This window comes from Emydura macquarii, unplaced genomic scaffold, assembly GCF_026122565.2.
Source record: "Emydura macquarii macquarii isolate MOO-44397 ecotype Brisbane River unplaced genomic scaffold, CSIRO-AGI_Emac_v2 contig_1644, whole genome shotgun sequence".
NCBI classification, from domain to species: domain Eukaryota; kingdom Metazoa; phylum Chordata; order Testudines; family Chelidae; genus Emydura; species Emydura macquarii.
Window position 1 is genome coordinate 14,129,980 of NW_027131781.1, and position 26,600 is coordinate 14,156,579.

Here is a 26,600-nt window from a genome sequence, read left to right on the forward strand (position 1 = left end):
GGTGTTTGGGAGAAATGGACACGCCTGCTCCCTGCTGGCAATAGGCATGTTAAACAATTCCTGGCTCACAAAGAGATGGGCACCTACTTTCCTGTGTAACCAAGGGGCTGGTGGGAAGGGGAGACCAGGGCAGTGAGCCCTCTGGCTCAGGAGAGAATGACAGGAATCCAAATTGAAAGGACTTTGATGTCTGCTTATGAGTGAGATAATTTTAGTAACACTGGCCCTGTGGAAGCTGCACAAGTGTAAACTGTTGGTAGAGCTGGGCTGTATCTGTCCGTCAATCTATAGTCATAGACCAAATTCTGTTCTTATCTTCCCCAGTTTCAATTCTGTGTACTGTAGCTCTGTTGACTTCAGTAGAGTCGTTGTAATGTACACCCTTGGAAAGGGGAGCAGCATGTGGTCCTATATCATTATGGCTGTAACTGTTGGTCTTTACTATTCATTTTTTTTTGTTTTTTCTTGATTCCTTGTGGTGTTATCCTGAGCTGATCTCTATAGGTTTAACGCAGCGTCTGCGGTGCATTCTTTACAAATATAGCTCTGTGCCTGTGTGTGTGCACATGTCAGTGTAGGTCTGTGTGTTTAGCTCTGTGTATTAGAACTGAGGAAATATGGCAATAAAATCATATGTGAATATAGCACACATGCTTGCTTGGCATTCTCTTCCCTTTTGATTTGTTTTCCACAAATATTTGTACACGTGAATTTTTTTTTTCTTTTTCTTTTTTGTTCACAAGAATGTTCATGGAAAACAAGTCTCACAAATGCTCATGCACATACACGTTTGTGTGAAGATTTGTCCTGACCTGTTCAAGCAGCCATCTTGAAATCGCTTTGATTTACCTCCTCTTTACAACAGTTCCAGTCATCTGACATCTGATCCAGGTGCAGAAATAATACCATGTGTGGTACAAGTGCCCAATCACATGCCATGAATAACCAATCAGTCTCTTCATGGAGAATTCACAAACAGAAAAAGGGGTTGATTAATCGGAAAAATTAATCACCAAGAATAGCTTGCTCACCTCTGATGTGAGCGTAGGTGTGTGTATATTTGTGTGTGATATATTTGTGTTTATGGGTTTTGCTGGATTTGTTTAGTACCTCAAAGTGTCATCTATTGGGCTAATACAATGCAAGCTCTGGTCTGATGGTATTTCAGGTCCTGGACGGTGGAAATTCTATGAGATGGTCCAAATCTTGTGGACCTCATAAGTAGTTTCCTGGAGCAATGAAAAGTGTAAACATTAATACAAGTAGTGAGATATTTGGCTTTGTGTGGGTTCTAGGAGAACTAGAATGCACAGCCCATGTGGGTTTCTGCGTCTGTCTGTCTATCTGGCACCTTCCTTCCAGGGGTCTCTTTGTCTGGCTCCCTCTGTATGTATTTGCATACTTGGAAAACTTCAGACTCCTGTTTTGCCTTGGCTCTGCAGAGTATTTCCCAGTGAACAGTATCTGCACAGACTGCCCCTTCAGCCAGATAAAATAAGGTTGCCTTGCTAAGATCTTCCTGCTTCCCATTCACAGATGTGGCTCTCCATATGGAAATGGGGCATTTTTCTAACAATTTCTCCTGTAACTGATTAGCTGGAAAGAGGAAGAAAACAAACCTGGGAAGCCCTACACGAGCCTACATGAGCCACTGCGGCCTTCCACATTGCTCCTTTCTTCCTGCTCCCACTCCGCATTAACCAGAAGCCATGATTAAAAAGAATCCCAGTGCTAAGTGTCTGGTTTGTTGCTGTGAATGGCTCCACAAGGCCAGGTTGAAGTAAATGTTATTTTCTCTGCAGAATACCAGCATGGCTCAGCCTATCATTCCCTCCCTGTGCTCCCCTCCCTGAACCTGTAATCATCCTCAGCCCATCCTTTCTGAGCCCATAACCTCTCTCTAGTTCTCTCCTCTGAAGCATCAAGCCCCCCGCCCCCACAACCTCCTCCAAGAACCCCTAACCTCCATCCTCCCTTCTGGAGCCTATAACCCCTCTGTGCTTATCAACACCCTGTCTTGACCCCCCCCCCCAAGCCTCTGATCACCCCACCACTTCAGTCCCTCTCTGATTCTCTGTGTCTGTCAGGGCTAGGGAACTAGAGGGGACGAGTGGGGGGGGGGGGGTGTGGGGGAGGAGACTGGGCAGCTGCAGGGGTTGTGTTAGTAAACACTTTCTTGGGTTCACATTTTAATTCCCCCTTCCCCCTCCCTGTCTTCTCCCCCATCCTCTCCCTTGTCTAGATGCTCACACAATGAGACCATTGTCAAAGGGTGATTTGAATGAGGGGTCTCGGGCATGTTCCCAGCATTGTCAAACGGGGTGGGAAAAAAAAACACAACCCTAGCCCAGCCAGGAGGACCAGACCAGACTGAGACAGATGCCTAAATTAGCGACAAAGCCTTTTGAATGTCCCCAGCAGACAAGGGCTGCCTTGTGTGTGTGTATATGTGTGTGCGCGCGCGCGCGTGTGGCTGGATGGCAGCTTGCATGTCTCCCCATGTTAATTAGTTTTGCATGCATGTCTGATAAGGTGCCAATGAATATGTTTGTCCTCCTTCCACTGGCAAAAGCTGTTTTAGTGGTGGGGGAGGAAGGGGGGAATTTTTGGAGGTGGAGTGTGTATGTGAGCTGGCTGCAGCCTGGCAGACTTGGATAATTAGCAGCCACAAAAAGAAGGGGTGAGGTGTAAAGTGACTCCTTAGTTCTCAGAGGGGGCGTGTAGGTTGCATTTTAGGATTAATGATTTGTGGAAATGCGATCTGATCTATTACTTGCTAATTCAGGAGAGATTACAAAAAATTGAAGCCATTTTTGTTTGCTAGAGCTTCTTCTCTATACATCTCTTCTGTTTCTCACTTGCGTGTCTGTCCGTCTTTCTTCCTCTCTGCCCCACATAGAATCCCACAACTCCTTTAAAAGATGTTTATTTCCAGTGGATTTTTAACACACTTTTATACACACACGAAGCATTAATAGCAACAAACACCCAGCCTACTACACAGAAAATATGTGTGAAAAATCTACGGGCAATAATGAGCATATTTTAAAGGAGATGAGACATGGCTGGGGGACAGGGTAGAAAAGAAAATAGACAGACAAACAGAGAAGCAGAAAAATATATATAGAGAGAATATTTGGTGTGGTCTAAAGGTTTTATTGGCATTTGTTTGGCATAGATTCATTAAGCACTAGTGCCCTTTCTATCACCCTAGCATTTAGGCTGTATGTGACACCGACGTAATAATATTTAGCATTTTAAGAACCATTAGAGAGTTATATACATATATTGATTTCTTATAAGCTAATTTTTGCATCTGTTCAGCTATAACATCAGGTACCCTGAGTCCAACTGTACACAATTCTTTAATGAGTAAATTTAAAATAAACCCTCTTTAATGATCTGGAGAGCAGGGACTTACATGGCTGGAAAGGGACTGACCAAATGGGAAGTGTGGAGCTGAAGATGTTCCTGAGATGTCCTGCTTAGACTCCTGGGGTGAAATCCTGACCCTATGGAAGTTGATGGGAGTTTTGTCATTGACTTCAGTGGGGCTAGGATTTCACCCCTTGTTCATGGGCATTTTGCCTCTTTCTCTTTTCATGTCTTTGCACTTACTGAATCCTGACTCTGACTCAGAGACTGTTCTAGGTAAGGGAGCAGCATGCTATGAAGAATTAAGCTGAGAGCTGCAGAAGGAGATGAATGGATCAGCATAGCAGAGGACAGGGAGGTGTATAGGCAGTGCCGGGAAAGGGGCAAAAAGATTCTGCAGGCCCTTTAGGGTGAGGATGGGAAGCATGGTGCAGTGATGGATAGAAAGGTAACAATAGGATTAAAGATGGGTGAGTGACGTGACTACAGTGGCAAGAGAGGGAGGTGACTCCTTTCAACAGTCTGAGGTAGATGACAGGAGAAGGTTCCAGTGACCAAGGCAAAAGATGGCCCAAAGGCTCTTAACCAAAGTAAGTGGTCATGGGATAAGAGGAAAGGTCTCTCATAGATCAGTAACTCTTTAAAAGACAGGAAACAAAGGTAGTAATGAAAGGTCAGTTTTCAGAATGGAGAGAAGTAAATAGTGGTGTCCCACAGGGGTTTGTACCAGGACCAGTGCTGTTCAACATATTCATAAATGATCTGGGAAAAGGGGTAGACACTGAGCTGGCATAATCTGCAGATGATACAAAACTATTCAAGATAGTTAAGTCCAAAGCAGACTGCAAAGAGTTACAAAGGGATCTCACAAAACTGGTGACTGAGCAACAAAATAGCAGCTGAAATTCAATGATGATAAATGCAACGTAATGCACATTGGGAAACATAATCCCAACTATACATATAAGATGATGGGGTCTAAATTAGCTGTTACCATTCAAGAAAGAGATCTTGACGTCATTGTGGATAGTTCTCTGAAAACATCTGCTCAATGTGCAGCAGCAGTCAAAAAAAAAGCTAACAGAATGGTGGGAATCATTAGGAAAGGGATAGATAATAAGACAGAAAATATTGTATTGTCTCTATAAATCCATGGTACGCCCACATCTTGAATACTGCATGCAGATCTGGTCGCCCCAGATATATTGGAATTGGAAAAGGTACAGAAAAGGGCAACTAAAATGATTAGGGGTATGAAAAAGCTTCCATATGAGGAGAGATTAATAAAACTGGGACTTTTCATTTTGGAAAAGAGATGACTAAGGAGGGACATGATAGAGGTCTATAAAATCGTGACTGGTGCGGAGAAAGTAAATAAGGAAGTTATTTATTCCTTCCCATAACACAAAAACTAGAAGTTACCAAATGAAATTAATAGGCAGGCGGTTTAAAACAAACAAAAGGAAATATTTCTTCACACAATGCTCAGTCAACCTGTGGAACTCCTTGCCAGAGGATGTTGTGAAGGCTAAGACTATAACGGGGTTCAAAAAAGAACTAGATAAGTTCATGGAGGATAGGTCCATCAATGGCTATTAGCCAGGACAGGCAGGGATTGCTGTTTGCCAGAGGCTGAAATGGCTGATGGGATGGATCATTTGATGATTACCTGTTCTATTAATTCCTTCTCAAGCACCTGGCATTGGCCACTGCTGGAAGACAGGATACTGGGCTAGATGGACCATTGGTCTGACTCAGTATGGCTGTTTTTTTTTTTTGTTTTTTTTTTTGTTTTTTAAAAGGCCAAAGTTTCAGCAGTGGGGAAAGAGGAAAAGGTGGATTTTGGTAATACAGAAGAGGAGGCAGAGCAGGACTGAGGGTCTGATCCAAAGCTCACTGAGGTCAATTTCCATTGAGATATTGTGTGCTTGTCCAGAGGAGGCTGGCAGGATAGGACTAAGCTGACTATCTCCCTACGTATGCTGCACTCGGGCTGGTGTTTCCTGTATCCCTGCTGCCAACAACGGATGTGTGCAGAAGCAGGGGTGCTGGAGCTAAGGGTGCTGGGGGTGCAGCAGCACCCGCTGGCTTAAAATAGTGAAAACAACTAAATACGTGGTTTCTGCTTTCAGCACCCCCACTACAAAAATTGTTCTAGCACCCCTGTACAGAAGGCATGCAGGAATCTCTCTTTTGATGCTGGAGCGTGGCAGGAGCCTCTGTATGCAGTGTGTATGCTGACATGCAAAGAGAGTTTGTCCTGTATTTGCCAGAACCTGGTTCCCCTGACACTCACCTGTCCCCTCCTTCTCGGAAACTCATAGATTATTCAGCAGCAGCAGGCAGACATCTTGGACAACCAGCCAAGAACAGAGTTAAAGAGAGAGCCACCTACACCCCCCCGTCCACCCCTTGGGTTTTTTGGTAGCCTCTTCTCTGCGCTCCATGCAAAGTTCTCTAGGAGTTCCTTAGAATTCTTTATTGGCTATCTATGCATAGCAGCTCCTCTCCTGCTATGTTTAACCCTTGTAATACCCTGGCTCCAGGCATTTAGATGGCTAAGAATCGAAGGGCAGCCTTTTCCATAATGTGGGGCTGTACTTCCTAGGATATATTTCTAAGTCACCTCGGCTAATCAAATAACCTTTTCTTTACATTAATGCTTTTGTGTTTAGCCTGTGATTTTCCTTATCCCCTTCTATTGTAACAAAGCTCTGGGAGTTTTGGTTGGAGCTTTGCTCACCATTTCACGGGAGGCACATCTATAGAGCAACCAGACAATCAGGGAAATTCTCCAGACATCACAGTCATCTGTACTGCAAAGCGACTGGAGAAGGAGAGCTGAGAATATTTCTAGCAATGCAGGCAATGACTGCAGGGATTGGGAGCTTTATTGTGCATTTAGAGGAGTCATTGAGCATGATTGTGAGTGCAGGTCTTTGTGAGTTTGTGAGCCATGAGCAGTGTGGCAAGGGATGTGTAGGCGCCACTAGCTGCATTTCTTCATGTCAATGCATAGAGCGTGTGCAAGGGTGCACTCTCATGGCCATTTTGAAAAATTCTTTTCAAAAATTTCTCTGCTGTTTGCTCAATAGACTCACTGGACAACTATGAAAGTCTGCGCATAATTTGTGAGCAGAAAAGGAGAGTGCTCCCATTTAGAAAGCATAGGTCATTCAATCAGAGTACAAAAGCCATACCTTACTGTGACTTACGGGTAGGTGACCAACCATGTGGTATGAATAATGGACCAGCACAGGCCAGTATGTGTTCAAACAAACTATTTGGTGAATATCATACTGCAGTCAAGGGCTGAAAAATCATGTCAGGCACCAAAAGTTATGAGATTGGCTAAAAATCATGAGATTTAAAAAGAAATAAATAAATGTGGGATTCTTTATATTTGTCTTTGGTCTTCTGAACCTCTAAATGCACTCGGGTCACATTTTCAAGCTTTTATCCACAGCCACAAAGGCTATAAATGTACACTTTTTAAAATGAAAGCTAAGCCTCTCCCTTAATCACAGGATCCAGGATCTGGGGATTTAAGAAATACACCAAATATCACAATCCTTACGTTAAAATCATGAGTGATGGTAACATTGGAGTACTGAACAATCTTGCGTGTTACAAGCTGTTTGGGGATAATTTGCAAAAGGAACAAAAGAGTTAAAATCAATCAGATAAATGATTCCAAGTGAATAATTCACCAAGAGTAAATTGTGAATCTTAATTCACTCACAAGACAAATCTTGATGTCCTCACCCAGGCCCCATTCTGCCCTGACTAACCCTTGATTAGCTTACTTGGCTCATAGGAGGGGTGAATCAGGCTGTCAGTCTTTACTCCTCCCTTTCCCAGGCAAAATCACTGAGAGCTTTGCCTGAGGAAAGGTTCTGGATTGGGCCCTGTGTTTGTAAATTGCTCTGATGCCAGATGCTAGGCTAGGGACAGGTTATTATTACTCTTTATTCCCATATATTATTGGGCTGTGAAGTGTTGAATCCTGAAGCAGAGGTGACAGGCAATGTGATTGAAAGGGCTGACTCATAGTTTATTTTAAGCTGGTGTGTTAAGTATGTCTCTGCTTTTAGGTCAGAATCTTTTTCCTTTCCCCCCACCCGGCAATCCTCCAGCCCACATGCCTAGGCCATAGCATCCTGGCAGACTGAGGGCAACATGTGGGAGCAGAACTCAAAGAAAATGGCTTCTGAACTTTACTGAGGGCCATGCAGAAACAAGCTCCTCCAGTACCTGCAGGTAGCTCCCCCAGAGAATCTACCAATAGAATGGTCTCAGCAAACAGAAAAGTGCGCCCCCATTCCCAGGTTCCGTCTTCTCCAGCAACCAGCTAGCATTGACCCCACCTAGCAGGGACTGCTTAGCTTGCCCTTGACTTGCCTCATCTTGGCCGGTTCTTCGGTCAGAGCTGGAACTCAGGGCCACAAAAAAGCCACCGGTCTCTTAGGCATGATCATGATCAGCAGCCCATGCTAAGGCACCATTAACATGGGCCATGACTGAGCGAAGGTAGAATTTGGCTCAGCTGTCTATGCTATCTTGGGTAGAAGACGTTAAGGCCAGGGCAGGGGATAGTGTGCTGGGCTACGTGAGTCCAGCGAAAGATACTGTGACTGTCTCTGTACTTCTATTTCATCCGGGGGCATAGAGAAATGCACTTGGCCCCAGCCTGGCTTCAGTTCTCACTGGCTGTGACCACTTCTGAGCAGCAGCATGCTGAACCTTTGGAAGCCAGGCCGGCTCTCTCTGGAGGCTGTGCTCCACCAGCCAACCCAGGGAAATACCAATTCAGCCTGCTCAGTTCTTCCTCGCGGGTTGCAGACATAAGCATTCACAATGAAAAGCTCAAATATTTTCAGAGGAACTGGCTCTCAAATTGCTGCCACACTTAAACCCAGGAACTCCACACCATTTGCTGATGGGCTTTGGCTGCCTTGGCTCTTGGTGTATTTAATTCCTGGGGTAAAGTGGCTCCTAATTTCAAGCTCCAGTAGAGTCTGGTGACATTGAGAAGTGGGCAGGAAAAACTGACACACTATTGTGCAAAGAGCTAGCGTGCAGCTAGGGCTAAGGACCAAGCTGTATCTGACTTAAATGGTGGATACAAAGTTTGTCTTGCCCTCTGGAATGGCCAAGTTCTGAGTTTACCCATTAACGATTCAGTTCTAATTGCATGGAAGAACTTGGACTGACAGTGGAAAAATGTCCTGCAAAGAACTGGAGACCTCTTCCCTCTGCCTGTGCCTCGCCTCAGAGCAGATACCCATCTGGAGACCTGTCCTAGCAACTCCCTCGCCTCCCGCCTGCTCCACCTTTTCTCTTTTGCTGCATCACTCAAACATTCAGGCTCTGTTTAATTCTGCTGTCAAGTCCCTTGCCCCATCGCAGGGAAACACAAATTTGCATTGTCAAAATTCCTTGCCAGGTTGATCTGCAGAAGAGTCTTCCTATGGGGAGAAATATTTCCATATGAGCAAAGCCTCTTAACGAATCCATGGCAGCAAAGTGGGTAATGTGTTCTCCTTGCCAAGGCTGCTTGGCACAGCTTGAGTCACGTAATCGGACTAGTGTGCCATCAAGGAACAGAGCAGGAAGAGTTAAACTGGGGACCACTAATCCATGTGCACGAAGCATAACACAACTCTCTCTCTCCCTTCATTCTCATCTAGTCCCCCCCACCCCCCCGGACACACACACACACACACACACTTTTTTCATCTTCCTCATCTCCTTCTACCCATTTATCTTCCTCTCTCCCTTTCTCTGCCTCCTCCTCCCCTCAATATTCCCCTTACTTAGTCTGGTTCTCTATCTCTTTCTCTACCTCTTCCTCTCTCATTGTCTGTCTCTCCCCTGCTCTTCTGTGTTGCCCCCACACCCACACTGTCCTGCACATGCCCTGCTCTCACTCACTCTTTCATGTCTCCAGAGCTGGATATTCAAGTGGGAATTGGGGGGGGGGGCTGTATATTTTGGCTGTGGTGGAGGTCACAGCTATATGGGGATTGTTTAAAAGAGATTTGCCCACATCCCAGCCATGTGACCAGCCTCAGCTGCCGCTCTCTCTTTCTTAATCTGGAGATAAGCGTGATTATCCGAAGAAGGGCTGTTCTGAGCTTTGTAACTGTGACAGGGGAGCTTTCAAGTCGCACTTTGCTGGCAGAGCAGCGTTTAAAGCCGGGGAATCAGATTCCAAGCGTGGCTTTGCATCTCTTTTCTGCTGGGAGCAAGGTGCAGGGATGGCAGTGGGGATGGGAGCTTTATTAGGCTTTTGCTTATGGTGCGGAAAAGGAGGGGGGAAAAAATCCAGATTCACTAGCCCATTTCACAACCAACAGCAGAGTTGCAGAAAGCTACACTGATTAAAGAGGATGTGCCAGTGTGAACCTTGATGTAAGTGGCTATGACTCCCATTGCCTTTGCTCACACCGCAGCTGATTTGGTTCCTTGGGTCTCGCCCACTCTGCTGATTTGCAAACGAGCTGTTTAGCAGCCCCAGTTTCTCTGCCACCCAACAAAACTAAACCCATAGCCCCGAAATGACACTTAGTCAAAGTAATTGTTTTGGAAGGTGATGGAGGCAGCTCAGGGGATTGGCAGGGAAATCTGAACCTTTCCCCTTCTGGATCGTTAGCTTGAAGGCAGCCCAAGTCAGTAGTGACTCGATGCTGTGATTGGGCGATGTCTGTTTGGCTGGCATATAGGAATCCAGTGCTCAGACTCTTGCCCTGTCTCTTAGCAGGCCAGGTATCCACATTGCAAAACCCACCCCTGCCACCGCTCATACTAACTGACCCTGTTGAAAGACTCAATAGAGAGGCCAGTCTGCGGCCAGTGTGGGACTGTGGCACAGTGAAGGAGGGTGGTATGTTCAGGACGCTTGCACTGCTGCTGCCCATGGCCTACTTCTGTGGAAAGTGCCCTTCAGCCTCTAGGGTGGTGAAGCCAGCATTCTTCACTGGCAGCAATGAGAGTTTGCAGGCTTGTACAATTCCTCTGGTGTACATCCAGTACCTGGATGGGTCTCAGTCCTTTGTTTCACAGCTTCAGTTGTAGATGAGTTGATCCAGAGGTAGGAAGCAGGAAGGAAGACAAGATGGAGATAGTGAACCTGCATTTTATAGTCTCCAGTCTGCCATGTGGCTTGTTTCAAACACAAGCCCACAGCACATGGGCAGGGAAAGGCCGTCGCAGTCCCCCGATCACAAGCATGTCCCTACATGTCCTGACTCATGGTGACTCATAGGTGCTGACCTGGCTTCTCTCCCTGAGCTCATTGTAAAGGTAATGGCCCTTGATGAGTCATCAATTCTGACACTCATCTACCTGCGGGGTGTAACCCAGTCCCACAGCACAAGAGTTTGGATACAGATGTGTACCAAACATATCCATAACTTACATCACAAACACACACACAATATTATCATATATAGCAAACTGTAACCTTTCCACTGGCACCTGACATGGCATATCTCGTATGAATTATTGTAATTTTGCAATATTGATATCAATGATATTAGAAATGGTCACCCTAATCCAGACAGCGTTTCAAGGGATTTCAGTTGCTAAAATGGAGACCCACTTCCTGGTCATTTGATCTGTCTTCACAGGTGATAATGGGGCTTTTCCTTGCACTTCTGGGACTTATGCAGTCAGCCTGAATGCCCCACTGCTCCCCCTCTGTGAGAATTGGCATATAATCCCAGTGCTGCCTTTTAGGCCTGATGTTGCAATGACATCACTGAGGCTGCAGGATCTGGCCATCAAATGATAGCTGCTCCCCTGTTGAAAGACCAGAGCCTACATGGAGTGAAGGCTCAGATCTTCTATGTCCATTTCGTGTGAGCTTGGTTTTCTGGTTTGATGGGGTGGAATGGAGGGTGTCTTTGGATGGGGGAGGGGAAGCAGTGAAGCGATGCCAGTAATTTCACCAAAGGCTCCCACAAAAAATGTGTCCCCTAAACCCTGTGTCCCAGGGGTCAAGGAAGTGTGCTTGTGACAGGGGTGCTGGAGAGAGAAACCGGGAGCAGCTGGGGAAGCTAGGCACTTGTTTCCCTTTTTAAAGAACACTCCTTTCCCATACCCATAGCCACGCAAGCCGGTGACACCACTGAACCAACACACTTCTCTGAAGCGCTCCCACTGGAAATGTTTGTACTTTGTCCATGAATGAGAAGCTTGAGGGCGACGTGCCGGTCCCACTGAAGTCAATGGGAGTTTTGCTGTTGGCTTCAGTGAGGCCCGCATTTCATTCTGCGTGTATTGCTCGGGCAGCATAGTGCGTGGCTGAGCAAAGAGCTGATGGGCCAATGCCAAAGTTCCACTCCTCCAATAAAATAATTGGAAAGCACCTACCCTTTGCTGCCATCTGGTCCATTACAAAGCCAAAATAGTGCTCTTCGGGAATATCGTTCTGTTCCCTGGAAGTCGATTTCATCCCTGGCAGAGATGGCTCTGTCCAGAGTGTGCACTTTAACCATGGTGTCTGGGCAGTGGCCATCCTGATTGGGCAGCATCCCGAAATGGGGTGGTCCTCATCTCCCCACCCTCTTCACTCCTCTCTTCAGTTTGAGCACTGGTATAGCACACAGGTGTTTTAAGCAAGGCGCCAGTTCTCCCACAAGGTGTATGGGGTACCATGTGTCTCCCTGACGGCTGGCTGAACATTTTCAAAATTCACAATTTCGCTGTCATTTTTTCCTGGCATTTCAAAGACAAAAATGGGGGAGGGAGAAGAAATTTTCTCGAAAACTATTGCAAAAACGTGACCCCATTTTGACCAGTTCTTTACAGGACAGACTTGGGACAGGATAGAATTTAAACCAAAGGCCTCCACGAACCATCTCAAGCTCCCCACAAGTTCATAATAACCCCAGCCCCTTCCTCTCTGGCAATCTGACACCTGCCAGGAACGTCACCCAACTTGCATGTTATTTACATTAATTTAGTTGAAGGGCCTGGTCTTTGTGACTTGGACCCATTTGCTCAGATTAGCTCCCGTGGTTTGATGTGGAGCCGAGCACAGATGGAGTATTGCAACAATACTGGGGAACGTAATATTGTTTCACTGGAGCATTTTTGCACTGATTTACACACCAAATTCTGCCCTTGATAGAGTCTGGCAGCTATAAATGGTGCCTGCTGGATTTAAATTGACTTCTCCTGCCTGGCATTGGTAGTGCTGGTGCAGTGGGCGTGGTTCCCATGCACCAGATTGGAGAGCAATGTAATGTAGTGAATAGAATACTGGACTTGGAGGCAGGAGGCCTATTCCTGGTCCTGGCCTGCTGGGTGGCCTTGGACAAGTCACTTTCCCACATAGTGCTTCAGTTTCCCCAGCTGTAAAATGGGGGTAATGATACTGACCGCCCCTTTGAGGAGCACTTTGAGATCTACTGATGAAAAGTGCTATGTATGAGCTAGGTGTTATGATGTATTTGTGGCCTGTCGATCTGAGGACTTCCAATATAAAACAATGCTATCTGCTGCAGTGTAGTGCCAGGGTAAGGGAAGCGGTGTGGTTGTTGGGTGGGAGCTGAAGACTTGAGGAAGGAACTCTATGTGATGGAGTAGGGGAGTGGCTGTGTATCAATAGAGAAGGCTTTTATATCCTACTGCCTCGGTACAGGCTGGGTGTTGGGGTATGAAACAAACAAATCCCTCCCGGAGGCTCAAGATCTCAAGCAGAGCTCTTGAGTTGTTGTAATTTACTCATTCATTTCCTGCCTGCCCCTCTCATGGTGGTACTGCCTACCCAGGTCTCACTCGATCGATGATTGTGGATGAGATGTACAGATCACTGAGCAAGGAAAAGGGCCAGGAGAGGCCAGGGCCAGGCCTTCATTCATGTTTGCACAGCTTCTAGCACATTGTAATGATGATAAAGGGCTGCAGACACAGCACTAGGTGCTCTCTGTGCCTGACTTCTCAAGAGCAGCTAAAGAATTATCCATCTTATCCCAGCTCTCCCACCCACATGGGAAATATTTGGTTAAAATAGGCCAAGTTCATGCTAGTCTCTGGTAACTCCAGTGGGAATGTGGTTTAATTTGAAGAGTCCAGGACTGAACTAAAGTCTCAGAGGGCTGGGGCTGTGAAATATAAATTTAAAAAAGATTTTTCTTTGTCAGCCGATGCCACTGAGCACCTCTCTCTGCCCCAGCACTAGTCACTCACTCCAGATCAGGACCTGAAATCTCTAATCCTCTCCTCTGATCAGTGATGAGGCTAGGTGGATTCAGTTTAATAATTATCCAGCCTGGGCTACACCCAGTCACGTGGCATTCTTAGGAGTCAAACAGGCTGCATGTTAAGGTGACCCCGGGAGCTGCTGAGCTATCAAACATACTCCGGGTGGGGCCAGAATGATGGCATCTTGTGCACTATAGTTAGTGCTGGTGCTGCATTAAAAATAGGATCATTTAGCTATTAAACTGAGGTTGTATATTTCCATTTCTGGGCTTTCTGGACCTGTTCTGTACTCCCCCTCCCATGGTTCATGATGGTGGGACTATTACATGGCTGGCCTCTGTGGAACCAATTATAAATAAAATGTTCTAGGCACTCTTGTGACACAAGTTCAAGTTGCAAGCTTGCTCCCTGGGCAAGCACTGTAGGAGCAGCACATGCAGCTCCTATGAGAAAGGAAGCACATCACTCTCTAATGCTCAGGGCAGCTCTGACTGGCTTCAAAAGGAGTCGCATCCATTCATCCCTGTCCAGAGGATGGGTTCCTGGAAGTGGGGCAAGTGGGAATAGGCAGTCATGGAAGAAATGTAGTAACACTTAGCATTGATATAATATGGGTAATCCAATATCATATTGGTGTCTTATGTAGATGGGGAACCAGGCATTTGCATTAAATATGTGGGGGTGGTCATAGAAAATCCTCTCCCACGAAGTCAGCCTGACACACAGAGGGGCCGCTAGTTGAAAAGTTTATCTCTAGGATGGGGATTCCTTTGCTTTTGTTTGTGTTTACAGTAAAGGGCTTTTAAGAGAGATGGGCCAAGGAGAAGGTGAAAGGATCTGGATCAGGACTAGGTTCAGGACAGGGACTGGAGTTTGGGTTCAAGTCAGATCAGGACTAGAGGTCAGCTTTGATGGCTGCCATCTTGTTAGCAGTTCTCATGAAATTTTGACTTTTATCCTCATTGGAAATGGGAAATAACCTTTCTCAGTTTTGTACTTAACCTGGAATGAAAATTGTTGGGGCAGTTTCCAGTCAGAGAAGTTGAACCTGAACCCAGCCAAAATTCAAAGAAGGTTGGTTTCAAGGATCTTCTTTTGGCTTATCTCTAGTTTTATCTGATGGGAATTTGCAGTGAAAACTCAGCTGGGCGTGTAGAGCTGCATTGGTTTCCCAAGATGATGATCCTGTGACATTTCCTTCCTTCTGCACTGCAGAAACACTGCAGGTTGGTGTGTGGCTTCCAAGGCTGTTGTACATCCTTAAATCAACCTACTGTACAGCTGAGGCAATTCATTTATCAGATGTCATTTATCATTTATCAGGGAAAAGGTGGGAGAATTAGAATGTGGCTCCCCCATAAGGGTTTTGCCCCATAATCTGTCGGGACAGCTCAACTGACTCCCACCAGTAGAGACTCCTAGGAACTGTTTTCAAACTGTGTGCGCTTGCAACTGTATGTGCATGTTTGTGTGTGCAACTGTATGCCTGATTTTTGCATGCAACTACCATGTTTGGGCACATACATTATTTGCATGGACAAGAATCCAGTTGGTGTATACAATCCAGGTGATGAAGCATGCAAATTAGATAAGCAATTGCATATGCATAATTCTGAAAAGCCAGCTCTTAATTATTACCCACACTACCTTTGCATGTTTATGGAGTGTCATGCAACCAGTCCTTATATGGATGAAAGACCTGTCTTCCCCATTGCACCCCAAGGTGCTTCTATCTTTCTAGCCTTATTGGTAAATGCTTGCCTGAACCCTCCCTTTAATGCCTACAGCACTCTACAGTGCTTTGGGGAGGATGTGGCTGTGAGGTGCAGCCTTGCTCCTGTGTATGACAATTCATGAGGAAACAATGAGGTGGACACAGAAGCACGTTTTCTCCTAGTCTCTCTGAAATACTGGACAAACGTTCTAGATTCAGTGCAGCTGCCAGGTTGCATGTTCTGTATATATAAAGAGCGTCTAAATATGATCATAATTGATATTATTTTTTGTTAACAAAAGGGGAGAACAGAAAAAAGACAAAAGAACAAAAAAGTAAAGAACAGTGAAGGGAAGGAAGGAAAGGGGGCAAAGAGCGGAGCGGAGAGTAACATCTCTATTTACATCCACGAAGAGTGAATCAACGGTTACTAAAAAGTTCAACCAAATCTTTTCAAATTTGTTGGTGATCCCTCTTCTATGAAATGCTACCTGCTCTTTAGCTGCCAGGTCAGCCAAATTGCTAAACCAAGCTTCTATCCCTCCCTCATTTAGATTGCCTGAGCCAAGTCTGGAGCAAAGATTTGTGAATATCCTTGAACCCTAGCAAGTGCCTGGCAAAACATTAAACTCTACTAGTCATCTACAAGTAAGGCTGATCTAGCCATGTTACGTGTTCTGAAGGAACTGCGCCACAAAATGCAGCAGGGAACAATGACCTGTTTCTTTGGAGACCCTATGTAGTCCCAGATCCAGCCATGAGAATGCAGACATAGCCATGTGCGTATTTGTGCATGTGTATCTGCCTGTATGTGCCCGGTCATGTAAGTGTATTTGCCTCTATAATTACACATCAGTGTGTGTGTTCATGCATTTGTATGGATGTCTGAATCTGTGTATGAACATTGGGGGGGGGGTTTGAAGATAGGGGAGGTCATTGTCTGTTCTTAGGAATCTATTAAAACTGATGTGAGCTCCTAGAGAAAGTATTAAAGTTTGAGCTGCAACAGAAAAATGAAAGCTTCTCCCTCCAGGTTGTTCCTATTAATTTCAGGGCATGTAGCAGGAGTTAGTGTGGCCAGTTAAAATGAAGAGGAAGTCAGTAAATCCTCATGGTTAGAGCAGGGGACTAGGAGTTAGAGGCTCTAGTCTCACCCCTTCCACTGATTCACCAGGCCAAATTTAGCCCCAATATAAGTGGCTGCAACTCTGTTAAGGTGACTAGCACTGGGCCCATTTGCCCCACTCTGTGACCTTGGGTAAATCCCTTGTAGCAGTTTCTCCAAGTATACAATACACCTGCCCTTTGTAAAGTGCCTTAAACTCCTCTGATCAAAGTCATTACATCAGTGCCACGGATTTTATTGTCCTCCTGACCTGAGGAAGGAGACTGGTGGAGTTAATGGAGAGACAGAGGCTCATGGTTTGAAATTATCACTAAAAGTCAGTGTGTAGATGGTTGTTTACTGTGCCCTGCCCGCTCAGAATGAGCATGTGAAGCAATGACTATGAGAATCTAACTTTATTGAAAGCTTTTTATCACCTTCCTGGGCTATTGTAAAGATAGGAAAACAGAGGGGAAGGGATTAAGTGAATGATCCGTTTGGCGACCTGGTAGAAGATGGTTTCTTGACATGACATACGGAAGAGGGAGCTAGAAAGGTGACTTTGCCGCTTAAGCTTGAAGAGTGCCAAGAACACATGTTCACCAAAAGCACCAAAACGGGGGAGTTGCTCAGGGATGGCAACCAGAATAATGTTTGTTCTTGGGACTTGGATGACTTCCAATAAAGATGAAATAAAGATGCTGCATTTCAGTCAAGGGTATTCTTGAAGAATGCAGAGAAGGTTGGGTGAAATCAAGTTGGTTAAAACAACTGAGTGAGAGGATAGAGAGGGAAAATGGGAAACATCCAGAGATGAACAAATGTCTCTCCAGTAAGGTTCCAGGGCATAGATAGTTATATATGAGGTCCAATCCATCAGACAGAGAAGGGATCTGAAAAGGAAAGGTGAATGAGCAAGGAAGATAAACAATGTGTATTATTGATACATAAGGAAGAAATTGGTGGCTGTCTTCCTAGAGATGATTAAGGGAGGAAGATTTTCAGAGATGGCGGGGAAAGGCAATGCCTAAATCAATGAAATGGTTAGCTCAGTTTCAAAAGGTGAGTAGAGTCCACAGGTCAGGAACTGATGCAATATTTTCAGGGGATGAAGAAGTCATCATGAAGGCACCAGGATCACAGCAGAAGCAAAGAGCAGGAAATTAGATCCTCTGCAGGTCCAGCTAAGGTCTATCCAAGATTATGAAGGGAGAGGCAAAGATATGAAGAGCCTATACAAGATGTATTCAAAACCTCTTGGAAAATAACTCTGCCTGTGTAGGGATACAGGGTTCAACACATTTCGGTGTGCAGGGATGACTCACCCAGTGCTGAAATGCAGCCAGCTCTGACGTGGTAGCAGCAGCCATTCTCCACCAGCAGCCTAACAGAGCAGCTTTTCAGAAGGAGAAGTGAGAACGGGCTCCTGCAGTTGAAAGGACAGGGTGGAGTTTAAGTAGGGAGAAAGTAATCTTCCAAACTGGAATGTGGCCAGGGCACTGGGATTAACACCCTCTGAATCACCACAAGTGACTTCACGATCCATAGCCAAAAGCCAGCATAGCGTCCCCCACTGTACTCGGGCATCAGGTCAGCCCTGCCTCAGCAGGACCACCACTGCCCTTTCCTGCAGCACCCTGAGTTTTGCTCTGGTAGTCAAGTGCTGATTCTGCTCAGTTTGAGGGGCAAGCCCAAGGTAAAACGGCTGTGGACCGAAGCCGCACTGATGGACTAGAGGGAGGCCAATATACCATTCATACTGAAGGGACTTAGAGACCATTCAGGAGACTAGTTGTTATTACAGATATTTATTATAAGGCCCCCTCCTTCTCCACAGCATGAGAGTCCATTTTTCATTGATTAAAACCAAAAACATGCCTGTTTGTCTGACCCGTATCACCACAGCATCTGAGTTCCCTGTGAAGCAGGAAAGTGCTATTGTCCCCATTTCACAGAAATGAGACTCAGGCACAGAGACCACACAAATGACATGCATCTCCTGAATCCCACTCCAGCATCTTACCCCCAAGACCATCCTTCTTTTCAAATACACCACTGAACTGGAGGAAACATTGTCAACACGCTGGCTGCTGCAGATTCTATAGCAGTTAACAAAAACCCTGGACAAATAGCAGTGTCTTGCAATTCTTTCTAAAATGGAGCAACTGGGGCAGGAGCTAAGCAGGGAGGAAAGGGCGCATCCTTTGGTAGCCAGAGGCAAACACGGCTCTAGCAATGGGGTTATTTAGGAAACGCTAAGCAGGCCTGCAAAGCTGGAGAACTTCACGTGGATGCAGGAAAGGGAGATCCTGCCTAACAAAACTGAAGAAGCAGTAATGAGAGTCACTGAGGGGAGAAGCCAGGGATCTAATTCACCTGGATGCTAAAGTTTGAATCCTCTCATCTTAAACCCTTCCTGTTCCTTTGCTGTTTATATCAGAGTAGTGCTAGAGGCCGCAGCTGAGACTGCAATCCCATTGTGCTAGGCCGCCTTGCATCCCTCCTCTCTGTGACACACGCCCACGCTCACCTTTCCATCACTGCCTTTTCCTATCCCTCCCCCACCCCCTTGCTGTCTCCTCCCATCCCACTTGCTGGAACTATGCTGCTTGATGCTTATTTGCATAATTTTCCATTTTCAGCATTCTCTTCCCCTTTTCTCCTCCCCACACGGTGCTTCTCCCTTTCTGCCTGTATCAGTCTCTGTAACTAACTCTGCAAAGCTCTTCTCTCTGGAGCTGGGTAGGAAAGACATTCTATAAAATACAGGACATTATCGAGCCTTTCCCCCCCCGCCCATTGACTTACCAGTGGCCTAAATGGGATCATTACTAGGGTGGTCATTGAGGTTCTATTTTAGAGTCTTTGGACATTTGCCACTGTTTGCAATGCCTGCTCTCGCCACCAATGCATTGAGCTTTAGTTAGGATCCCTAAGGCCGAAACTCCCACTTTCCCTTTCTTTGATCTAGGTCCTTCTCTCATTTCCTGAATTTATGGCCTTGGCAAGTCAAAATGTCTCTTAGCCAGATTGACTCTTCCTTTACATGGGTGAAAGCATTCCCTCCTTCAGTGCCACATGGCAGATGCCGCAGCCGAGTAACTGCTGTGCATCTGAATTAGGGTAAGACAGGGACAGGCACGCAAACTTTGTCCAAGCCAGAGCTTGGCCAGATATCTGAGGGCTGCATCTCATCTGCACAGCAGGAAGCAATCCTGAGCTGCTCCTGTCTCTAATATGAAGGGGTGGCCTGCCCAGCTGACCAGACTCAGGTTGCCATGTGCCATTTTGACTTAAGTGGTCCGGCTGTTGGAGCATCATGTGGTGGCATCTACTATTGCTGCAGTCCATACATCCATAGTTAAGGGGAGAGTGGCCACTAGCTGCTTTGTAAAACTCTGGCTGCAACTGTATGAGGAAATTCAACTTTAGACTCATCCACTCGACACCCAGATACATAATGAGCCTTCAGCTAGCACCAAGCCATTAAGGGGCAGGGGCAATCCTTCTCCTTCCAGGTCTAGGTTAATGCCGTGGTCTCCGAGCATCATCTGGCCCAGCTCCGTCCTTTCATAGTACCCTAATGAACTGGCAGCCCTGATTCCAATAAAACGCAGCCACCATTCCAATAAAGTTCAGCCACTAAGCCTCATGTGGTGGAAATAAACACACTCTCCTAGTGAGAGGGAGGATGCTTTGGTTGATGATGAAGGGTGCCCAGCAGGTGATGGGTTAACGCAGTCTCCAGCTAATTTCTGCAAGCCAGCTCCCCTCCTCCTCTTTGCTTCTGTATGCAGCAAACAGGGCCTCAGCCTAGGTTCCTGCACTGAACTGTTGCCAGGGGAGCAGTTAGGCAAGTCTGAGCTATGCAGGGAAAAGGCCTGGCCTGTCAAAGTGTCTGAGATGAACCATAGCCCAGTCCCCCTGCAGCTGGGCTCAGGCATGCCTCAGCCCTTGTTTGGAGCCTGGGAATGGCAAAGCCCAGTGAGGTTCAAGGGCAAACTTGCTATTCATTAGTCAGGGGTCCTTGACGTTCCCACTCTCTGTCTCCCTTCTTCTGCTGCTTTTTTCTATCCCTCTTTTGACACATTCCTGGGTGCCTTTGGTGAAAGCTCCCCTCCTCCTCCTCGCCTCTGCAAAACCCCTCTGCATAAACTTCCCCAGGAGACAAGGCAGGGAGAGGAACAATGACTGCAGGACGGCTATTCAAACAAGAGGCCCAGTCAGACAGGCTGGATCACTTGGTGTTCACAGTCTGGGTCCCTTGCTGGGTCCTTCCGCCCCAACATTTCTAGACTCTGTTCCCTGGGTTTCTTCCTCTTGCTGGGTGTGCGTGAGAGAGCGAGAGACTCTGCTCCCATTTGACTTGATTTCAGATCACTGATGTTCTTATTATCTTGATATTTGCAGGAAACTGTAATTTGAGAGAAGAAAATGTAGCTGCATTTCTCTGGCTCAACCAGCCCAAAGTACAGAAAAGTTCCTTCTTCTAAAATGTAAATGATTGCTTAGATGCATGAACACAGGACAAGTGAGCAAGCCAGGGAACGTCTTTATATATGTGAGTGTGTATAAATCACACACACACACGTCTCTAGTGCAGAAGATGAAACAAGCTGTGTAGGCATAACACTCCCAGCCTCCCTTCTCACCCCCATTGAATGGAATATTTCATAGCTCTTAGAAGCTGAAGCTCCCTTGTAATTATCCAAGGCAAACAGCACGTGTTATTAGTTTAAAATGGTTTCTCCCTCCCCAGGCCCCTGGAGCAGAATGGAGGTGTAATTGTGCTAAGGAGTTAGCAGGGGAGAACACAGCTTTTGGTCACATTCAAGTTGGAGGTCTTGAGCCAGGGAGCCAGTATGAAAGATTCTTATTTGCATAAGCAGCATGTGTCTGTACAAAAAGAAAGATATCAGGGGCTTTCAAAATTCAATCGAGGCTGGAAGGAAAATAAGAGGAAGGGGGAGGAGGGGGAAAAAATTGACAGTGAAAAGGGTTTTGCTAAGTAACACCCCGGCGAGATTAAATTGTCCAGAAAGTTTCTCCCTATGAGTCTATGAAATGGTCGATGGGGTGAGGCGAGGGGGAGGGGCAGAGTCCGTCCTTCCAAAGGGCATGAATAGGAAATTGGCAAAGGAAAAGAATCTGATTAGGCAGGTAAGCCCTACATTTTATTTGCTATTGGTTTTGTGTCCCTGTTCTCCCCCCCACCGCCCACAACCATGTTACCAGCAGTGCTGCTTCTGCAGGGGCCTCATCCATGGAGAAAGTGCTTTTTTAAAGAACCACAAACCTTAGCAGAGCATTCAGCTGACTTTATAGCAACAATGGAAAGTAAAGGGAGAAGCTCCCTGGCTCTTTCCTACAGGCTCAGGCAGCGAGTGGAACATTAATTGCAATTATTTATACCCAATTTTAAAAAAGGGAGGGAAAAAACAAAGCTATTTTTCAATCCCACCTAGGGCCTGATCCAAGGCCCACTGAAGCAAGTGGAAACTCTTACTGGCTTGGGATCAGGTCCCTAGTGAGCTTTTGTGTTTCCCCACACTGGTTAGTGAGGCTTCCCAGTCTGTGCAGGAAATATATCATGGAGTTTCTTTCCCGTGTGTTTTCTTTATACAGACAGACAAAGGCACATGGCACTGAGCAATGTGCAGGGACAGGTTTTGCAATAGATCTTGGCTTTTTGAAAGCCCCTTGGAAGAGATAGGTTTTGAAATCAGAGGAGTCTGTCCAGCCACCCCACCAACCCACCGACATATTTATTAGCTGCACAAAGATGCAAACTTCTCGGGCTGGCGGATAGCAGCAGATGGCATTGCTGCTTTCAGGAGTGGGCTTGTATCTCCGACCAGTTAGTGCCTCCTCTGTTTGCACAATATATGAGCCCCTCCTCAGGCTGCAGCAGCCTGAGTCAGACTGCCAGTGCGGAGAGGCAAGAGTGCAGTCCTGTGTTTGCTCACTCCTGTTTCGATGGCAGGGGGAACAGAGAGGTGCCTCCCCCCGGGACGGAGAGTGCAATCTTCAAGCTAGCCTGCCTAGAGGATTCTTCTTGGCGGGCCACTAAGGTGCAGACGTCACCTCCCCTTTTTCTTTTGAAAGTGACCTCTTTAGTCAGTTATTCAGTTTCAGTGCAAATCCCCAGCTGCCCTGGGTGCGCTGCAAGCATGACATTTTAAACAGGTGAGACAGTAAATGAAGCTGCTCTCTCTGCTTAGGAAGAGCTTCAAGTAACTAGCCTATTGGGTACCGGGACGTGAGCGGGCTTGTGCCCAGCCATGGCTAAAAGCCCCTCCCCCAGCCTAAGGGGAGGAGTTACTGAGCCCAGGACTCAACTGAATTTGGAGGACAACAAATGAGAAAACAGGAACAGGCATGAAGGTCAAAGAGTTAAACGGAGGGGACCTGAAGGGGCCACTGAGCAGAGAACCCCAGACAGCATCCACTGCTCCTCAAAGGTGTCTAAGGAGTCAGCGGACACGGCCCAGAGGAACGCTGCCCAGATGCGTGATCAGACAGAGGAACGGAAATAGGCCCCGCAGTCGCAGAGCATCTCCTCAGCCAACGTCCTCTCCCTAGTCTTGTAAAGGGTCACCTTGGCTAATGCTAGGAGGAGGTCCCGTGAGTTTATGGGGCCATGGACAGGGTGTGCATACAATAGCAGGTGTGGGGAGAAGTGCAGCCAGAACCTCAGAAGAAGGTTCCGGAAGAGCCAGAACAGGGGCTCCAACCTGGTGCATGCCAGGCAAGTAACTCGATGGGAAATGGAGCACAATCCAAACTTAAATCAGTATGAAAACATGCCCACAAACATGGGAGCATCAGGGAAGGTGATCAGGGGACACCAGCTGAACTGAACACCTAGGATCTCATCCATAGTTCTTTGTAGTCAGTAGAAAGGCTCCCATTGATTTAATAGGCTTAAAATCAAACCCCTATTTGGACCACTTGATAGTGAGAGACAGTGGGCCCAATGCAGATTAAAGTAAGCGGGTATTCCCCAGCGACTTCAAGGGGGTCTGCATGCCAGATGGGTCTGGGTTACACATTACACTGCATTGCTCACACCTGTTTTATGACCACTCTACCTACCTCTGAGCAGAGCTAAGCCAATGAAGAAGACTTTCCACCAATAGGGAGGCCTTCAGGTTTGAATTTAGAATGACTTCACCTAGAGCCAAATTTATCCCTTGCCTCTTTGTTTCAGGGGCCTGATGCAAAGCCCATTACACTGAAGGGGAATCTGTCCATTGACTTCAGTGGGCTTTCGATAGGGTTCTTAAGGAATAGGTTAGCAAAGGAGTTTAGGAGGAGGGATATTCCTGGAGAAAAGATTTTTAAGTGAAGGTCCCTGGAAATCAGACTTTGGATTCATAAGGGTTGGGTATTCACATGATTCCAACAGTTACACTCACTCATCTAATTAAGGAACAAAAATGTAACCACGTGAACTAGGTGTCCAATCAAACATTGAATTGGCTGAGGCAATTCACAAAAGAGACACATAGCAAGAATTATTCAGGAAAATGAGTTTGTGAGTAATTCTGAATAAGGAACATGTTTTAGGAAATTGGGACCTGGTGAATAAATGAGATGAAACTAATGATGGTTCTTTATGAATTAGTGACCCAGCTCTTCTCCTAACCTAGAGTTTACAACCATCAACAGTGGATGTGGCCTAACAAGAGAAATGGGCAACAAAGGAAAAGGCCTGGATTTGCACCCAGTAAATAGGGGCTTGTCACTGGAGGAAAATAACAACAACCGAGGAGAAAACAAGGGAACAGAAGTACTGAAAAGAATAAGACAGAACAGGAAAAAAATAGACCCAATTACCCTTTTCCTGCCCATGAAGGCTTTTGATCCAGCCTAAATAGTTCTATATCATTTCTACAGAAGGGCCTGCCACAGACAAGGGCTTTGAGACCAGGGAAAGTTAACATGCAGATTAAAACATCAGAAGGCTGTTTCTTTAGAGGCTCTGACATGCAGAGTAATCCCATGCCCCAAAGCCTTGGGAGGAAGGACATACAGTGACCCCTCCCACTGACTGGCCACAAGCAGGACCTCTGATCTCAGATCTCAGCTCCTCACACAGAGAGGTGGGGAGATTTACCAGGAAAGTGCTAAAAGGGAGAAAGAGATCACCATAGCGAGCGAGGGAATCCCAGTATGTCCATAGCACAGGAGCCGTGTCAGTCACAGCGGGATTATCGCTAAAGCAAAAGGCACGAAGCAGCTGACCTGGGCTGAAAGTTTAAACTCTGGCCATGCCAAGCATTGCTGGAGCGTGGGTGTGCTGGTTGTAAAAGGGGTTCCTTGGACTAGGGGCGTGGGTCGTTGAAACATCCCCTGCGCTCCGGCGTTGGGCTCCATCCATGGCGTGAGCTGTTCCAGGCTCAGCGCGTTACTTGGTTTCCGGTGTGAGTCGAGGTGTGATTATTGTATCGGTGTGGAGACTAATGACTGGGGGGGTTGTTTGCTTTTTTGTAGATTCCTGTGCCTGGAGAACGGCAAGATCTTAGACGGCGTCGGTCCCTTTAAACTTCACCACAGAGGAAAACGGCTGGGGACATTTTCCTCCACCCAGCGCTCCGCAGCAATCGAGTTACCAGCCGGCTTTACCGGAGACTGCTTTGGCCACGGGCCCTCGCGCGGTGTCAGGATTACAGTTGAAGTGGGTGAGGTGTGCGGCGCAGGAGGAAACTGTGCTTTTGTGTAAATTGCACACTGCATCCCTGGTGCCCACTGTGTGCCCAGCGTCGCTGCTCTGCCTCGCGCAAGGACGTGTCAAAATCCTCCCCGCGCTCCGGTTACACCGGCCCTGCTTCGCCAGCGAGGGAGAGAGACCGGAAAGTAAATGCCTCGACTGGGAAGAGCTAGTGGGTGTTTGTGGGGTGCTGAGAAAACACACCCCGGGCCTCAATGTGGACCAGTTCGGGCTGATGTATTTTGCGTTGTTAGCCTGAGAACGGCACCGTGCTGCACGTTAATGCCCGGGACGCTGGTACCTTCTGTATCGTTTTCAAAGTTTGTCCCGAGTGGCAGGACCCCCTGTCCTCACAAATAAACGGGGCAGTCCGTGTAGGCACCTGCAGCGCTGGATCCTCGCTAGGGGCTGGGGGGCGCCTGCCCGCCTGGTGTGTGCGTTTGGTTGGACTAGATATTTAGTCTTCAGCGCAAACAGACCTGCCCCATGGCGGGCTCGATCCCGGCTGATGTTCATTTCAGATGTCGCTATTCTCCTAACAGACGCGTCCCCCCCCCTTATTTAAACACAGCAATGGTTAAAATAAACAATTGAGTGGTCAAAACGATTCGTGTCTTTTCGTCAATCTAGCAATGGGATGAATATAACTGGGGCTCCCCCCCCCGCGGCCCAAATAAATCTAGCCACAGACGCGCAGTGCACGGACGAAGAGCCGAGAGCGCCCCCCGATGCTCTGCACGATTCCAGACAGGAAAGTGACTCTGGCCCCAAGAACCGAGCAAAGCCCTCGCTGCGCAGTGATCTTTGGTGGGCTGAACCCGTGCCCGTGGGCTGGGACGTAGCTGTTAAAGCCAGTGCGAACAGTCCCCAGCAAAGACTATAATGCATACCTCTTCAAAATGACGGGCGGCCCTGCTGCCTACCTAGGCGGCTTTCTCCTGGAGGGTCTCTTCATCGGGTGGGAGGTGATTGATTTCCCAGATAAAGCCCTAAACCAAACCACGGGGCCCAGAACCCGCCTTGTAACCCGCCAGCACATGAAAGGGGAGCAGAGCCCAGCCAGGCCAAGTTCCAGGATGGCAGGGAGAGAGGGGGCGATGTCTGTGAAGAGCTGCTGATCTCTGTTGTGCTGGGGCCAGCCGAAAGCGCCAAGCCTGGAAACCAGGCGTGCGATTATACCCCATCAACCTATTGCCCGGCACCTCCGCGGTGTTTCTCTAACCGTACCTGGAAGGGGATCAGTGGGGAGGAAGAGGGGCTGATGACCTGCGTCCAGGGGGCTGCTTTCCCTCCCCCATCCCCGTTTACAAAAAGCAGTCGATCGCTAGCGAACGAGCTTCCTCTGTGTTTGTTAACAACTCGGGGATCCGGCCTGGCCTTCGCCAGGGTGTGCCCCGCAGACATGCACCGGGGCGAGCCGGGGTTGGGGGCCGGACAAGCTCAATTCGGCTGTTAAAGCGAAAGAACAAGCCAAGTGTGGA

General features: G+C 47.1%; 1 long non-coding RNA gene across 1 annotated transcript in view; it reads left to right on the forward strand.

Moving 5' to 3' along the window:
- Window positions 1–25,676, forward strand: part of LOC137158330 (uncharacterized) — a 68,091-nt gene extending 42,415 nt beyond the window's left edge. The window contains exon 5 of the long non-coding RNA XR_010921373.1: window positions 24,903–25,676. This is a non-coding gene — a long non-coding RNA (uncharacterized lncRNA). The remainder of the gene's footprint in view (window positions 1–24,902) is intronic.
- The last annotated feature ends 924 nt before the right edge of the window (window positions 25,677–26,600 follow it).